Source organism: Lampetra fluviatilis, unplaced genomic scaffold (assembly GCF_964198595.1).
Source record: "Lampetra fluviatilis unplaced genomic scaffold, kcLamFluv1.1 SCAFFOLD_1161, whole genome shotgun sequence".
Classification (NCBI taxonomy): domain Eukaryota; kingdom Metazoa; phylum Chordata; class Hyperoartia; order Petromyzontiformes; family Petromyzontidae; genus Lampetra; species Lampetra fluviatilis.
Window position 1 is genome coordinate 3,309 of NW_027620822.1, and position 21,386 is coordinate 24,694.

At 40.5% G+C, this 21,386-nt stretch overlaps 1 long non-coding RNA gene across 1 annotated transcript; it reads right to left on the reverse strand.

Annotated features, from left to right (window-relative positions):
* Positions 1-623: 623 nt before the first annotated feature.
* Positions 624-19,491, reverse strand: LOC144954416 (uncharacterized). The gene is made up of 3 exons (XR_013641187.1): positions 19,436-19,491; positions 3,663-3,747; positions 624-698 (listed from the first exon to the last, which is right to left on the reverse strand). It is a non-coding gene; the product is annotated as an uncharacterized LOC144954416 (long non-coding RNA).
* Positions 19,492-21,386: the final 1,895 nt, after the last annotated feature.

Below are 21,386 nucleotides of genomic sequence, written 5' to 3' on the forward strand. Positions count from 1 at the left end.
TGGGTGGGTGAGAGGGTGGGTGGGTGAATGAGTTAGTGAGTTAGTGGGTGAGTGAGTGGGTGGGTGAGTGAGTGGGTGAGTGGGTGGGTGGGTGAGTGGGTGAGTGGGTGGGTGAGTGAGTGGGTGGGTGGGTGAGTGGGTGGGTGGGTGGGTGAGTGGGTGGGTGAGCGAGTGAGTGGGTGAGTGGGTGAGTGGGTGGGTGAGTGGGTGGGTGAGTGAGTGGGTGGGTGGGTAAGTGAGTGAGTGAATGGGTGAGCGAGCGAGCGAGTGGTTGATGAGTGAATGAGTGAGTGAGCGAGAGAGTGAGTGGTTGATGAGTGAATGAGTGAGTGAATGAGTGAATGAGTGGGCGAATGAATGAGTGAATGAGTGAGTGAATGAGTGAATGAGTGGGCGAATGAATGAGTGAGTGAATGAGTGAGTGAGCGAGAGAGTGAGTGAATGAGTGAGTGAATGAATGAGTGAATGAGTGAGTGAATGAGTGAGTGAATGAGTGAATGAATGAGTGAATAAATGAGTGAATGAGTGGGTGAGTGAATGAGTGGGTGAGCGAGAGAGTGAGTGAATGAGTGAGTGAATAAATGAGTGAATGAGTGGATGAATGAGCATCACCGCCCGGCGTACCTGTGTTTGCCATCGATGGCGGATATCTTCTCCAGCAGTTGCTGGTGTCTGCGTGACACCTTCTCTGCTTTCTCCTTGAAGCCCATCAAATAGAAAACATAGTCAGCAGCAGCAGCAGCAGCAGCAGCAGCAGCAGCAGCAGCAGCAGCAGCAGCAGCAGCAGCAGCAGCAGCAGCAGCAGCAGCAGCAGCAGCAGCAGCAGCAGCAGCAGCAGCAGCAGCAGCAGCAGCAGCAGCAGCAGCAGCAGCAGCAGCAGCAGCAGCAGCAGCAGCAGCAGCAGCAGCAGCAGCAGCAGCAGCAGCAGCAGCAGCAGCAGCAGCAGCAGCAGCAGCAGCAGCAGCAGCAGCAGCAGCAGCAGCAGCAGCAGCAGCAGCAGCAGCAGCAGCAGCAGCAGCAGCAGCAGCAGCAGCAGCAGCAGCAGCAGCAGCAGCAGCAGCAGCAGCAGCAGCAGCAGCAGCAGCAGCAGCAGCAGCAGCAGCAGCAGCAGCAGCAGCAGCAGCAGCAGCAGCAGCAGCAGCAGCAGCAGCAGCAGCAGCAGCAGCAGCAGCAGCAGCAGCAGCAGCAGCAGCAGCAGCAGCAGCAGCAGCAGCAGCAGCAGCAGCAGCAGCAGCAGCAGCAGCAGCAGCAGCAGCAGCAGCAGCAGCAGCAGCAGCAGCAGCAGCAGCAGCAGCAGCAGCAGCAGCAGCAGCAGCAGCAGCAGCAGCAGCAGCAGCAGCAGCAGCAGCAGCAGCAGCAGCAGCAGCAGCAGCAGCAGCAGCAGCAACGAGGTATTCCAACGGGCTCAATGTAATTTTGGGGTGCCGATTCCAAATCTGGCATCAGCTTTTGTCCATCACATCAGGTGTTCGAGATATCAAATATTGCATTTTCAATAAAAACTGCGGAAGAAAAATATTAAACAGGTCCCTGCGGGGTGTGCTGGTAGGAACGAATAACCAAATAATATAAACATAATGTATTATGACACTTGTTTAGCCAGGAAAGCCCCACTGAGTGTGAAGGTTTCTGTAGGGTCCTGCCAAGTGTTTGCAGTAGGGGGCGAAGTTGATACACCTAATCGGACGATACGAAGGGAGAGTTTGAGGCCTAGTTCTAGGCTTTAGGCCTAGCTGTAGGCTTTAGGCCGCTGTGAGTTAATTTTTAATTTAAATGTTTTAATTAAAAACTATCTCAGGGAATTATAAGGGAATGTTACACTTGTTTAGCCAGGAAAGCCTCGCTGAGTCTAAAGGTTTTTGTAGGGTCCTGCCAAGTGTTTGCAGTAGGGGGCGAAGTTGCTACACCTAATCGGACGATACGAAGGGAGACATCTTCTTGGTTCTTTCGGTAAAGTCGCCACGTAGAAGGGAAGTAATAAAATAATAAAAATAAAACATAATAAAACAATTCTCACGACGTTTCGGCCACAACGCAAGCAGCCGTCCTCAGGCGAAGAATGAGACATTATGAAGCTTCGCCTGAGGACGGCTGCTTGCGTTGTGGCCGAAACGTCGTGAGAATTGTTTTATTATGTTTTATTTTTATTATTTTATTACTTCCCTTCTACGTGACTTTACCGAAAGAACCAAGAAGATGAATCCCTGCAGTCACGAAAGAAGCTTTACATCGAAAAATACGAAGGGAGAGTTTGAGGCCTAGTTCTAGGCTTTAGGCCTAGCTGTGAGTTAATTTTTAATTTAAATGTTTCTATTTAAAAACATGAGGGAATGTAACATTGTAAAACATTAACTCCCTTTCACACACGCGGGGGTACGATACGAAGGGAGAGTTTGAGGCCTAGTTCTAGGCTTTAGGCCTAGCTGTAGGCGTTAGGCCGCTGTGAGTTAATTTGTAATTTAAATGTTTTAATTATTAATGTAAAAGCTTAAAATGTAAATGTTTCTATTTAAAAACATGAGGGAATGTAACATTGTTAAACATTAACTCCCTTTCACACACGCGGGGGTACGATACGAAGGGAGAGTTTGAGGCCTAGTTCTAGGCTTTAGGCCTAGCTGTAGGCTTTAGGCCGCTGTGAGTTAATTTTTAATTTAAATGTTTTAATAATTTATGTAAAAGCTTTAAATTTAAATATTTATATTAAAAAACATCAGGGAATGTAACATTATGGGAACCTCATACACACATTAACATACACACACATTAACATACACACATACACACACACACACACACTGACACACACACACACAGTGACACACACAGACACACACACAGTGACACACACACACACACAGTGACACACACACACACACAGACACACACACAGTGACACACACACAGTGACACACACACAGTGACACACACACACAGACACACACACACACAGACACACACACACACAGTGACACACACACACACACAGTGACACACACACACAGACACACACACAGTGACACACACACACAGTGACACACACACACACACACACAGACACACACACACAGTGACACACACAGTGACACACACACACAGACACACACACACAGTGACACACACACACACACAGTGACACACACACACACAGTGACACACACACACAGTGACACACACACACACAGTGACACACACACACAGTGACACACACACACACAGTGACACACACACAGTGACACTCACACACACACACACAGACACACACACACACAGTGACACACACACACACACAGACACACACACACAGTGACACACACACACAGACACACACACACACACAGTGACACACACACACACACACACAGACACACACTCACAGTGACACACACACAGTGACACACACACAGTGACACACACACACAGTGACACAGACACACACACAGTGACACACACACACACAGTGACACACACACACACAGTGACACACACACACAGACACACACACAGTGACACACACACACACACACACAGACACACACACACAGTGACACACACACACACAGTGACACACACACACAGACACACACACAGTGACACACACACACACAGACACACACACACACAGTGACACACACACGAAGCGTTGGGACCCCGCGTGAGACCTCATCGTCGCTGGGCAGCAAGTCACTGGGAGCTTCCAGGAAGAAGTCGTCCGTAGAGCACGGCGCGGAGATCACCGCTAGCATCCTACACACATACACGTTAACATACACACATTAACATACACACATTAACATACACACATTAACATACACACATTAACATACACACATTAACACACACACATTAACATACACACAGTAACATACACACATTAACACACACACGTTAACATACACACATTAACACACACACAGTAACATACACACACACACGCGTAGAGCACGGCGCGGAGATCACCGCTAGCATCCTACACACACACACACACGCATTAACATACACACATTAACACACACACATTAACATACACACACACACACACGTAGAGCACGGCGCGGAGATCACCGCTAGCATCCTACACACACACACACACGCATTAACATACACACATTAACATACACACATTAACATACACACACACACACACGTAGAGCACGGCGCGGAGATCACTGCTAGCATCCTACACACACACACACACGCAATAACATACACACATTAACACACACACATTAACATACACACACACATACACACGCGTAGAGCACGGCGCGGAGATAACCGCTAGCATCCTACACACATACACACACGCATTAACATACACGCACGTTAACATACACACATTAACACACACGCATTAACACACACATTAACACACACACACACACGTAGAGCACGGCGCGGAGATCACCGCTAGCATCCTACACACACACACACGCATTAACATACACACATTAACACACACACATTAACACACACACACATACACACACACACATACACACGCATTAACATACACACATTAACACACACACACATTAACACACACACACACATTAACATACACACACATTAACACACACACACATACACACACACACACACGCATTAACATACACACATTAACACACACACACATTAACATACACACACAGACACATACAGACACATTAACATACACACACACACGCATTAACATACACACACATTAACATACACGCATTAACACACACACACACGCATTAACATACACACACATTAACATACACGCATTAACACACACACACACACGCATTAACATACACACACACGCACGCATTAACATACACACGCATTAACACACACACACGCATTAACACACACACATTAACATACACACACATTAACATACACACACACGCACGCATTAACATACACACACATTAACATACACACACATTAACATACACACGTTAACATACACACACATTAACATACACACACATTAACATACACACACATTAACACACACACACACACGCATTAACATACACACGCATTAACATACACACACATTAACATACACACACATTAACATACACACACATTAACATACACACACACACACACACGCATTAACATACACACACATTAACATACACACGCATTAACATACACACACATTAACATACACACACATTAACATACACACATTAACATACACACATTAACATACACACACATTAACATACACACACATTAGCATACACACACATTAACACACATACACACACATTAACACACACACACGCATTAACATACACACACACGCATTAACATACACACACAGACACATTAACATACACACACGTTAACATACACACACATTAACATACACACGTTAACATACACACACATTAACATACACACACATTAACATACACACACATTAACACACACACACGCATTAACATACACACACATTAACATACACGCGTTAACATACACACACATTAACATACACACACATTAACATACACACACATTAACATACACGCACATTAACACACACACACACACGCATTAACATACACACACATTAACACACACACACATTAACATACACACATTAGCATACACACATTAACATACACACATTAACATACACACACATTAACATACACACACACACGCATTAACATACACATACATTAACATACACGCATTAACATACACACACATTAACATACACACATTAACATACACACATTAGCATACACACATTAACATACACGCAGTAACATACACGCAGTAACATACACACATTAACATACACACATTAACATACACACATTAACATACACGCAGTAACATACACGCATTAACATACACACATTAACATACACACAGTAACATACACACATTAACATACACACATTAACATACACACATTAACATACACACATTAACATACACGCAGTAACATACACACATTAACATACACGCATTAACATACACACATTAACATACACACATTAACATACACGCAGTAACATACACGCAGTAACATACACACATTAACATACACACATTAACATACACACATTAACATACACGCAGTAACATACACGCATTAACATACACGCATTAACATACACACATTAACATACACACATTAACATACACGCAGTAACATACACACAGTAACATACACGCAGTAACATACACACAGTAACATACACACAGTAACATACACGCAGTAACATACACGCAGTAACATACACGCATTAACATACACACATTAACATACACACAGTAACATACACACAGTAACATACACACAGTAACATACACACAGTAACATACACACAGTAACATACACGCAGTAACATACACACATTAACATACACACATTAACATACACACATTAACATACACACAGTAACACACACACAGTAACATACACACATTAACATACACACATTAACATACACACATTAACATACACACATTAACATACACACAGTAACACACACACAGTAACACACACACAGTAACATACACACAGTAACATACACACATTAACATACACACATTAACATACACACATTAACATACACACAGTAACATACACACAGTAACATACACACAGTAACATACACACATTAACATACACGCAGTAACATACACACAGTAACATACACACAGTAACATACACACATTAACATACACACATTAACATACACACATTGACATACACACATTAACATACACACAGTAACATACACACAGTAACATACACACAGTAACATACACACATTAACATACACACATTAACATACACACATTAACATACACACAGTAACATACACACAGTAACATACACACATTAACATACACGCAGTAACATACACACATTAACATACACACAGTAACATACACACAGTAACATACACACAGTAACATACACACAGTAACATACACGCAGTAACATACACACAGTAACATACACACATTAACATACACACAGTAACATACACACATTAACATACACACATTAACATACACACAGTAACATACACACAGTAACATACACGCATTAACACACACACATTAACACACACACATTAACATACACACATTAACATACACACAGTAACATACACACAGTAACATACACACATTGACATACACACATTAACATACACACATTAACATACACACAGTAACATACACACAGTAACATACACACATTGACATACACACATTAACATACACACATTAACATACACACAGTAACATACACACATTGACATACACACATTAACATACACACATTAACATACACACAGTAACATACACGCAGTAACATACACACAGTAACATACACACAGTAACATACACACATTAACATACACACATTAACATACACACAGTAACATACACACATTAACATACACACATTAACATACACGCAGTAACATACACACATTGACATACACACAGTAACATACACACATTAACATACACACAGTAACATACACACAGTAACATACACACAGTAACATACACACATTAACATACACACAGTAACATACACGCAGTAACATACACGCATTAACATACACACATTAACATACACACATTAACATACACACAGTAACATACACACAGTAACATACACACAGTAACATACACACATTGACATACACACAGTAACATACACACATTAACATACACACAGTAACATACACGCATTAACATACACGCAGTAACATACACACATTAACATACACACAGTAACATACACGCATTAACATACACACATTAACATACACGCAGTAACATACACGCAGTAACATACACACATTAACATACACACATTAACATACACACAGTAACATACACACAGTAACATACACACAGTAACATACACGCAGTAACATACACACATTAACATACACACAGTAACATACACACAGTAACATACACACAGTAACATACACACAGTAACATACACACAGTAACATACACACAGTAACATACACACAGTAACATACACACAGTAACATACACACAGTAACATACACACAGTAACATACACACATTAACACACACACATTAACATACACACAGTAACATACACACATTAACATACACACATTAACACACACACATTAACATACACACATTAACATACACACAGTAACATACACACAGTAACATACACACAGTAACATACACACAGTAACATACACACATTAACATACACACAGTAACATACACACAGTAACATACACACAGTAACATACACGCATTAACATACACACAGTAACATACACGCATTAACATACACGCATTAACATACACACAGTAACATACACACAGTAACATACACACATTAACATACACACATTAACATACACACAGTAACATACACACAGTAACATACACGCATTAACATACACACAGTAACATACACGCATTAACATACACGCATTAACATACACACAGTAACATACACGCAGTAACATACACACAGTAACATACACGCAGTAACATACACACAGTAACATACACGCAGTAACATACACACAGTAACATACACACATTAACATACACGCATTAACATACACGCAGTAACATACACACAGTAACATACACGCAGTAACATACACGCAGTAACATACACACAGTAACATACACACAGTAACATACACACATTAACATACACACAGTAACATACACACAGTAACATACACACATTAACATACACGCAGTAACATACACACAGTAACATACACACATTAACATACACACAGTAACATACACACAGTAACATACACGCATTAACATACACACAGTAACATACACACAGTAACATACACGCATTAACATACACACAGTAACATACACGCATTAACATACACGCATTAACATACACACAGTAACATACACACAGTAACATACACACATTAACATACACACAGTAACATACACACAGTAACATACACGCATTAACATACACACAGTAACATACACGCATTAACATACACGCATTAACATACACACAGTAACATACACGCAGTAACATACACACATTAACATACACACATTAACATACACACATTAACATACACACATTAACATACACACAGTAACATACACACAGTAACATACACGCAGTAACATACACACAGTAACATACACACAGTAACATACACGCAGTAACATACACGCAGTAACATACACACATTAACATACACGCATTAACATACACACATTAACATACACGCAGTAACATACACACATTAACATACACGCATTAACATACACACATTAACATACACACAGTAACATACACACATTAACATACACACAGTAACATACACACATTAACATACACGCATTAACATACACACATTAATATACACGCAGTAACATACACACATTAACATACACGCATTAACATACACACAGTAACATACACACAGTAACATACACACATTAACATACACACAGTAACATACACACAGTAACATACACACATTAACATACACACATTAACATACACACAGTAACATACACACATTAACATACACACAGTGACATACACACATTAACATACACACAGTAACATACACACATTAACATACACACAGTAACATACACACATTAACATACACACAGTAACATACACACAGTAACATACACACAGTAACATACACACAGTAACATACACACATTAACATACACACAGTAACATACACACAGTAACATACACACATTAACATACACACATTAACATACACACAGTAACATACACACAGTAACATACACACAGTAACATACACACATTAACATACACACAGTAACATACACACATTAACATACACGCATTAACATACACACATTAACATACACACAGTAACATACACACATTAACATACACACAGTAACATACACACATTAACATACACACATTAACATACACACATTAACATACACACATTAACATACACACATTAACATACACACAGTAACATACACGCAGTAACATACACACATTAACATACACACAGTAACATACACGCATTAACATACACACAGTAACATACACACAGTAACATACACACATTAACATACACACAGTAACATACACACATTAACATACACACAGTAACATACACACATTGACATACACACATTAACATACACACATTAACATACACACATTAACATACACACAGTAACATACACACATTAACATACACACATTGACATACACACATTAACATACACACATTAACATACACACAGTAACATACACGCAGTAACATACACACATTAACATACACACATTAACATACACACATTAACATACACACAGTAACATACACACAGTAACATACACACAGTAACATACACACAGTAACATACACACAGTAACATACACACATTAACATACACACAGTAACATACACACAGTAACATACACACAGTAACATACACACATTAACATACACGCAGTAACATACACGCAGTAACATACACACATTAACATACACACATTAACATACACACAGTAACATACACACATTAACATACACACATTAACATACACGCAGTAACATACACACAGTAACATACACACAGTAACATACACACAGTAACATACACACATTAACATACACGCAGTAACATACACACAGTAACATACACACATTAACATACACACATTAACATACACACATTAACATACACACAGTAACATACACACAGTAACATACACACAGTAACATACACACAGTAACATACACACATTAACATACACACATTAACATACACACATTAACATACACACATTAACATACACACAGTAACATACACACAGTAACATACACACAGTAACATACACACAGTAACATACACACAGTAACATACACACATTAACATACACACAGTAACATACACACAGTAACATACACACATTAACATACACACAGTAACATACACACATTAACATACACACATTAACATACACACATTGACATACACACAGTAACATACACACATTAACATACACACATTAACATACACACATTAACATACACACATTAACATACACACAGTAACACACACACAGTAACATACACACATTAACATACACACATTAACATACACACAGTAACACACACACAGTAACATACACACAGTAACATACACACATTAACATACACACATTAACATACACACATTAACATACACACATTAACATACACACATTAACATACACACAGTAACACACACACAGTAACATACACACAGTAACATACACACATTAACATACACACATTAACATACACGCAGTAACATACACGCAGTAACATACACACATTAACATACACACATTAACATACACACATTAACATACACGCAGTAACATACACGCAGTAACATACACACAGTAACATACACACATTAACATACACACATTAACATACACACATTAACATACACACATTGACATACACACAGTAACATACACACATTAACATACACACATTAACATACACACATTAACATACACACATTAACATACACGCAGTAACATACACGCAGTAACATACACACATTAACATACACACATTAACATACACACATTAACATACACACATTAACATACACACAGTAACATACACACATTAACATACACACAGACACATACACACAGTAACATACACACAGTAACATACACACATTAACATACACACAGTAACATACACACATTAACATACACACAGTAACATACACACAGTAACATACACACATTAACATACACACAGTAACATACACGCAGTAACATACACGCATTAACATACACACATTAACATACACACATTAACATACACACATTAACATACACACAGTAACATACACACATTAACATACACACATTAACATACACACATTAACATACACACATTAACATACACGCAGTAACATACACGCAGTAACATACACACATTAACATACACACATTAACATACACACATTAACATACACACAGTAACATACACACAGTAACATACACACATTAACATACACACATTAACATACACACAGTAACATACACACATTAACATACACACAGACACATACACACAGTAACATACACACATTAACATACACACAGACACATACACACAGTAACATACACACATTAACATACACACAGACACATACACACATTAACATACACACAGACACATACACACAGTAACATACACACAGTAACATACACACAGACACATACACACAGTAACATACACACATTAACATACACACAGACACATACACACATTAACATACACACAGACACATACACACAGTAACATACACACATTAACATACACACAGACACATACACACATTAACATACACACAGTAACATACACACAGTAACATACACGCAGTAACATACACACAGTAACATACACACAGTAACATACACACAGTAACATACACACATTAACATACACACAGTAACATACACGCAGTAACATACACACAGTAACATACACACATTAACATACACGCATTAACATACACACAGTAACATACACACATTAACATACACACAGTAACATACACACATTAACATACACACAGTAACATACACACATTAACATACACACAGTAACATACACACAGTAACATACACACATTAACATACACACATTAACATACACACATTGACATACACACAGTAACATACACACAGTAACATACACACAGTAACATACACACAGTAACATACACACATTAACATACACACAGTAACATACACACAGTAACATACACGCAGTAACATACACGCATTAACATACACGCATTAACATACACGCAGTAACATACACGCAGTAACATACACGCAGTAACATACACACATTAACATACACGCATTAACATACACGCATTAACATACACGCATTAACATACACGCAGTAACATACACGCAGTAACATACACGCATTAACATACACACATTAACATACACACAGTAACATACACACAGTAACATACACGCAGTAACATACACACATTAACATACACACAGTAACATACACACAGTAACATACACACAGTAACATACACACATTAACATACACACAGTAACATACACGCAGTAACATACACACAGTAACATACACACATTAACATACACGCATTAACATACACACATTAACATACACACAGTAACATACACACATTAACATACACACAGTAACATACACACATTAACATACACACAGTAACATACACACATTAACATACACACAGTAACATACACACATTAACATACACACATTAACATACACACAGTAACATACACACATTAACATACACACAGTAACATACACACATTAACATACACACATTAACATACACACATTAACATACACACAGTAACATACACACATTAACATACACACATTAACATACACACATTAACATACACACATTAACATACACACAGTAACATACACGCAGTAACATACACGCATTAACATACACACAGTAACATACACACATTAACATACACACAGTAACATACACGCATTAACATACACGCATTAACATACACACAGTAACATACACACATTAACATACACACAGTAACATACAGACACATTAACATACACACAGTAACATACACACATTAACATACACACATTAACATACACACATTAACATACACACAGTAACATACACACAGTAACATACACGCATTAACATACACGCATTAACATACACACATTAACATACACACATTAACATACACACATTAACATACACACAGTAACATACACACAGTAACATACAGACACATTAACATACACACAGTAACATACACACATTAACATACACACATTAACATACACGCATTAACATACACACAGTAACATACACGCAGTAACATACACACATTAACATACACACATTAACATACAGACACATTAACATACACACATTAACATACACACAGTAACATACACGCAGTAACATACACACATTAACATACACGCAGTAACATACACACATTAACATACACACACATTAACATACACACATTAACATACACACATTAACATACACACCGTAACATACACACATTGACGTACACACATTAACATACACACATTGACGTACACACATTAACATACACACCGTAACATACACACATTGACGTACACACATTAACATACACGCAGTAACATACACGCATTAACATACACACATTAACATACACGCATTAACATACACGCAGTAACATACACGCATTAACATACACACAGTAACATACACACAGTAACATACACGCATTAACATACACACATTAACATACACACAGTAACATACACACATTAACATACACACATTAACATACACACAGTAACATACACACAGTAACATACACACATTAACATACACACAGTAACATACACGCAGTAACATACACACATTAACATACACACATTAACATACACACATTAACATACACACAGTAACATACACACAGTAACATACACACATTAACATACACACATTAACATACACACATTAACATACACGCAGTAACATACACACATTAACATACACACATTAACATACACACATTAACATACACGCAGTAACATACACGCAGTAACATACACACAGTAACATACACGCAGTAACATACACACATTAACATACACACATTAACATACACACATTAACATACACACATTAACATACACACATTGACATACACGCATTAACATACACACATTGACATACACACAGTAACATACACGCATTAACATACACACATTGACATACACACAGTAACATACACACAGTAACATACACACAGTAACATACACACATTAACATACACACATTAACATACACACATTAACATACACACATTAACATACACACAGTAACATACACACAGTAACATACACGCAGTAACATACACACAGTAACATACACACATTAACATACACACAGTAACATACACACATTAACATACACACAGTAACATACACACAGTAACATACACACATTAACATACACACATTAACATACACACAGTAACATACACGCAGTAACATACACACATTAACATACACACAGTAACATACACACAGTAACATACACGCAGTAACATACACACATTAACATACACACAGTAACATACACACATTAACATACACACATTAACATACACACATTAACATACACACAGTAACATACACACAGTAACATACACACATTAACATACACACAGTAACATACACACATTAACATACACACATTAACATACACACATTAACATACACACATTAACACACACACATTAACATACACACAGTAACATACACACATTAACATACACACAATGTAGTGTATAGTGTAGTGTATAGTGTAGTGTATAGTGTAGTAGTGTAGTGTATAGTGTAGTGTAGTAGTGTATAGCGTAGTGTATAGTGTAGTGCATAGTGTAGTGCATAGTGTAGTGTATAGTGTAGTGTATAGTGTAGTGTATAGTGTAGTGTATAGTGTAGTGCATAGTGTAGTGCATAGTGTAGTGTATAGTGTATAGTGTAGTGTATAGTGTAGTGTATAGTGTAGTGTATAGTGTAGTAGTGTAGTGTATAGTGTAGTGTATAGTGTAGTGTATAGTGTAGTGTATAGTGTAGTGCATAGTGTAGTGTATAGTGTAGTGCATAGTGTAGTGCATAGTGTAGTGTATAGTGTATAGTGTAGTGTATAGTATAGTGTATAGTGTAGTGTATAGTGTAGTGTATAGTGTAGTGTATAGTGCAGTGTATAGTGTAGTGTATAGTGTAGTGTATAGTGTAGTGTATAGTGTAGTGTATAGTGTAGTGTATAGTGTAGTGTATAGTGTAGTGTAGTGTGTAGTGTATAGTGTAGTGTATAGCGTAGTGTATAGTGTAGTGTATAGTGTAGTGTATAGTGTAGTGTATAGTGTAGTGTATAGTGTAGTGTAGTGTGTAGTGTATAGTGTAGTGCATAGTGTAGTGTATAGCGTAGTGTATAGTGTAGTGTATAGTGTAGTAGTGTAGTGTATAGTGTAGTGTATAGTGTAGTGTATAGTGTAGTAGTGTAGTGTATAGTGTAGTGTATAGTGTAGTGCATAGTGTAGTGCATAGTGTAGTGTATAGTGTAGTAGTGTAGTGCATAGTGTAGTGTATAGTGTAGTGTATAGTGTGGTGCATAGTGTAGTGTATAGCGTAGTGTATAGTATAGTGTATAGTATAGTGTATAGTGTAGTGTATAGTGTAGTGTATAGTGTAGTGTATAGTATAGTGTATAGTGTAGTGTATAGTGTAGTGTATAGTGTAGTGTATAGTGTAGTGTATAGTGTAGTGTATAGTATAGTGTATAGTGTAGTGTATAGTGTAGTGTATAGTGTAGTGTGTAGTGTAGTGCATAGTGTAGTGTATAGTGTAGTGTATAGTGTGGTGCATAGTGTAGTGTATAATGTAGTGCATAGTGTAGTGTATAGTGTATAGTGTAGTGTATAGTGCATAGTGTAGTGTATAGTGTATAGTATAGTGTATAGTGTAGTGTATAGTGTAGTGTATAGTGTAGTGCATAGTGTAGTGTATAGTGTAGTAGTGTAGTGTATAGTGTAGTGCATAGTGTAGTGCATAGTGTAGTGTATAGTGTAGTAGTGTAGTGCATAGTGTAGTGTATAGTGTAGTGTATAGTGTAGTGCATAGTGTAGTGTATAGCGTAGTAGTGTAGTGCATAGTGTAGTGTATAGTGTAGTGTATAGTGTGGTGCATAGTGTAGTGTATAATGTAGTGCATAGTGTAGTGTATAGTGTAGTGTATAGTGTAGTGTGTAGTGTATAGTGTATAGTGTAGTGTATAGTGTAGTGTATAGTGTATAGTGTAGTGTATAGTGCATAGTGTAGTGTATAGTGTATAGTATAGTGTATAGTGTAGTGTATAGTGTAGTGTATAGTGTATAGTGTAGTGTATAGTGTAGTGTATAGTGTATAGTGTAGTGTATAGTGCATAGTGTAGTGTATAGTGTATAGTATAGTGTATAGTGTAGTGTATAGTGTAGTGCATAGTGTAGTGTATAGTGTAGTAGTGTAGTGTATAGTGTAGTGCATAGTGTAGTGCATAGTGTAGTGTATAGTGTAGTAGTGTAGTGCATAGTGTAGTGCATAGTGTAGTGTATAGTGTAGTGCATAGTGTAGTGTGTAGTGTAGTGTATAGTGTAGTGTATAGTGTAGTGTATAGTGTAGTGTAGTGTATAGTGTAGTGTATAGTGTAGTGCATAGTGTAGTGTATAGTGTAGTATAGTGTAGTGTATAGTGTAGTGTATAGTGTAGTGTATAGTGTAGTGTATAGTGTAGTGCATAGTGTAGTGCATAGTGTAGTGTATAGTGTAGTAGTGTAGTGCATAGTGTAGTGTATAGTGTAGTGTATAGTGTGGTGCATAGTGTATAGTGTAGTGTAGTGTATAGTGTAGTGTATAATGTAGTGCATAGTGTAGTGTATAGTGTAGTGTATAGTGTAGTGTATAGTGTATAGTGTAGTGTATAGTGTAGTGTATAGTGTATAGTGTAGTGTATAGTGTAGTGCATAGTGTAGTGCATAGTGTAGTGCATAGTGTAGTGTATAGTGTAGTAGTGTAGTGTAGTAGTGTAGTGTATAGTGTAGTGTGTAGTGTAGTGCATAGTGTAGTGTATAGTGTAGTGTATAGTGTAGTAGAATAGTGTATAGTGTAGTGTATAGTGTAGTGCATAGTGTAGCGCATAGTGTAGTGTATAGTATAGTGTATAGTGTAGTAGAATAGTGTATAGTGTAGTGTATAGTGTAGTGTATAGTGTAGTAGTGTAGTGTATAGTGTAGTGTATAGTGTAGTGCATAGTGTAGTGTATAGTGTAGTGTATAGTGTAGTAGTGTAGTGTAGTAGTGTATAGCGTAGTGTATAGTGTAGTGTATAGTGTAGTGCATAGTGTAGTGCATAGTGTAGTGTATAGTGTAGTGTATAGTGTAGTGCATAGTGTAGTGTATAGTGTAGTGTATAGTGTAGTATATAGTGTAGTGTATAGTGTATAGTGTAGTAGTGTAGTGTAGTAGTGTATAGCGTAGTGTATAGTGTAGTGTATAGTGTAGTGCATAGTGTAGTGCATAGTGTAGTGTATAGTGTAGCAGTGTAGTGTATAGAGAATCGTGAAGTTTATAGTGTAGTACTCTTTGGTTCTTACGGTGAGTAGTGAGTGGTGAGCGAGTGAGTGGTGAGCGAGTGGTGAGTGAGTCGTGAGTGAGTGGTGAGAGTGAGTGAGAGTGAGTGGGTGAGTGGTGAGTGAGTGGTGAGTGGGTGAGTGAGTGGGTGAGTGGGTGAGTGGGTGGGTGAGTGAGTGGGTGGGTGAGTGAGTGGGTGAGTTGGTGAGTAAGTGAGTGGGTGAGTGAGTGGGTGGGTGGGTGAGTGGGTGGGTGAGTGAGTGAGTGGGTGGGTGAGTGAGTAAGTGAGTGGGTGAGTGAGTGGGTGGGTGAGTGGTGAGTGAGTAGGTGAGTGAGTGAGTGGGTGAGTGAGTGGATGGGTGAGTGAGTGGGTGGGTGAGTGAGTGGGTGAGTTGGTGAGTAAGTGAGTGGGTGAGTGAGTGAGTGGGTGGGTGAGTGAGTGAGTGGGTGGGTGGGTGAGTGAGTGAGTGGGTGGGTGAGTGAGTGAGTGGGTGAGTGGGTGGGTGGGTGAGTGAGTGAGTGGGTGGGTGAGTGGTGAGTGAGTAGGTGAGTGAGTGAGTGGGTGGGTGAGTGAGTGGATGGGTGAGTGGGTGGGTGAGTGAGTGGATGAGTGGGTGGGTGAGTGAGTGGTGAGGGTGGTGAGTGAGTGGTGGATGAGTGGTGAGTGGGTGAGTTAGTGGGTGAATAAGTGGGTGGGTGAGTGGGTGGGTGAGTGAGTGAGTGGTGGGTGAGTGGATGAGTGAGTGGGTGAATGAGTGGGTGGGTGAGTGAGTGGGTGAGTGAGTGGGTGAGTGAGTGGGTGAGTGAGTGGGTGAGTGAGTGGGTGAGTGAGTGGGTGAGTGAGTGGGTGAGTGAGTGGGTGAGTGAGTGGGTGAGTGAGTGGTGGGTGAGTGGATGAGTGAGTGGGTGAATGAGTGGGTGGATGAGTGAGTGGGTGAATGAGTGGGTGGGTGAGTGAGTGGGTGAGTGAGTGGGTGAGTGAGTGGGTGAGTGAGTGGGTGAGTGAGTGGGTGAGTGAGTGGGTGAGTGAGTGGGTGAGTGAGTGGGTGAGTGAGTGGGTGAGTGAGTGGGTGGGTGAGTGGGTGAATGAGTGGGTGGGTGAGTGAGTGGGTGAGTGAGTGAGTGGGTGAGTGAGTGGGTGAGTGAGTGAGTGGTGGGTGAGTGGTGAGGCGACTCACGCTTTCGCTCTGCGAGCTGCCATCTTGCACCACGTGTGAAGGCCGCTGTGTTACGGAAAGTCGGGAGGAGAGATAGGGGGGCGGGGCGACGGGTGCTCGTCCGCGGACAAAATAAGAAACCCGCGTTTAAAAAATAAACGCGATTCGTGTTCACAATAAAAAAACGCGTTTTCGTATTTACAATTTTATAAAACACTGCACTATAAACGAAACGATACATTCCTAGTGTAGTGTATAGTGTTGTGTATAGTGTAGTGTATAGTGTAGTGTATTGTATAGTGTATAGTGTAGTGTATAGTGTAGTGTATAGTGTAGTGTATTGTATAGTGTATAGTGTAGTGTATAGTGTAGTGTATAGTGTAGTGTATAGTGTAGTGTATAGTATAGTGTATAGTTTACACAATACCCTATACAATACACTGCATGATACACTACACTATTGCAAATTTGCGTGTTAAAATTAAATGATGTCATGTCCACGCCAGAGGAGTACATCACGTCATCGCTGCCTCCCATCACACCGGAGGTGCACATGACGTCATCGCACGCCCCATCTGATTCCGGAGGTGAAGAATGACGTCACCGCATAAATGACGTCACTCCCGCGTCCGGGGCGTGACGTCACGTCCGCGCAACACTCGCGCTGGTCGTGATGGAGAGGTGAGACTCACACCAGCCTCACCACTCACCCACCACTCACTCACCACCCTCACCACTCACCCACCACTCACTCACCACCCTCACCACTCACCCACCACTCACTCACCACCCTCACCACTCACACACCCACTCACCCACCACTCACTCACCACCCTCACCACTCACCCACCACTCACTCACCACCCTCACCACTCACCCACCACTCACTCACCACCCTCACCACTCACCCACCACTCACTCACCACCCTCACCACTCACCCACCACTCACTCACCACCCTCACCACTCACCCACCACTCACTCACCACCCTCACCACTCACCCACCACTCACTCACCACCCTCACCACTCACACACCCACTCACCCACCACTCACTCACCACCCTCACCACTCACCCACCACTCACTCACCACCCTCACCACTCACCCACCACTCACTCACCAGCCTCACCACTCACCCACCACTCACTCACCACCCTCACCACTCACCCACCACTCACTCACCACCCTCACCACTCACCCACCACTCACTCACCACCCTCACCACTCACCCACCACTCACTCACCACCCTCACCACTCACACACCCACTCACTCACCACCCTCACCACTCACCCACCACTCACTCACCACCCTCACCACTCACCCACCACTCACTCACCACCCTCACCACTCACCCACCACTCACTCACCACCCTCACCACTCACCCACCACTCACTCACTCACCCACTCACTCACCCACCACTCACTCACCACCCTCACCCACCCACTGACTCACTCACCACCCTTACCACTCACTCACCACTCACCCACTCACCACTCACCCACCACTCACTCACCAGCCTCACCACTCACCCACCACTCACTCACCAGCCTCACCACTCACCCACCACTCACTCACCAGCCTCACCACTCACCCACCACTCACTCACCACCCTCACCACTCACCCACCACTCACTCACCACCCTCACCACTCACCCACCACTCACTCACCACCCTCACCACTCACCCACCACTCACTCACCATTCTCACCACTCACCCACCACTCACTCACCACCCTCACCACTCACCCACCACTCACTCACCACCCTCACCACTCACCCACCACTCACTCCCACCCTCACCACTCACCCACCCACTCACTCACCACTCACCCACCACTCACTCACCACCCTCACCACTCACCCACCACTCACTCACCACCCTGACCACTCACCCACTCACTCACTCACCACTCACCCACCACTCACTCACCACCCTCACCACTCACCCACCACTCACTCACCACCCT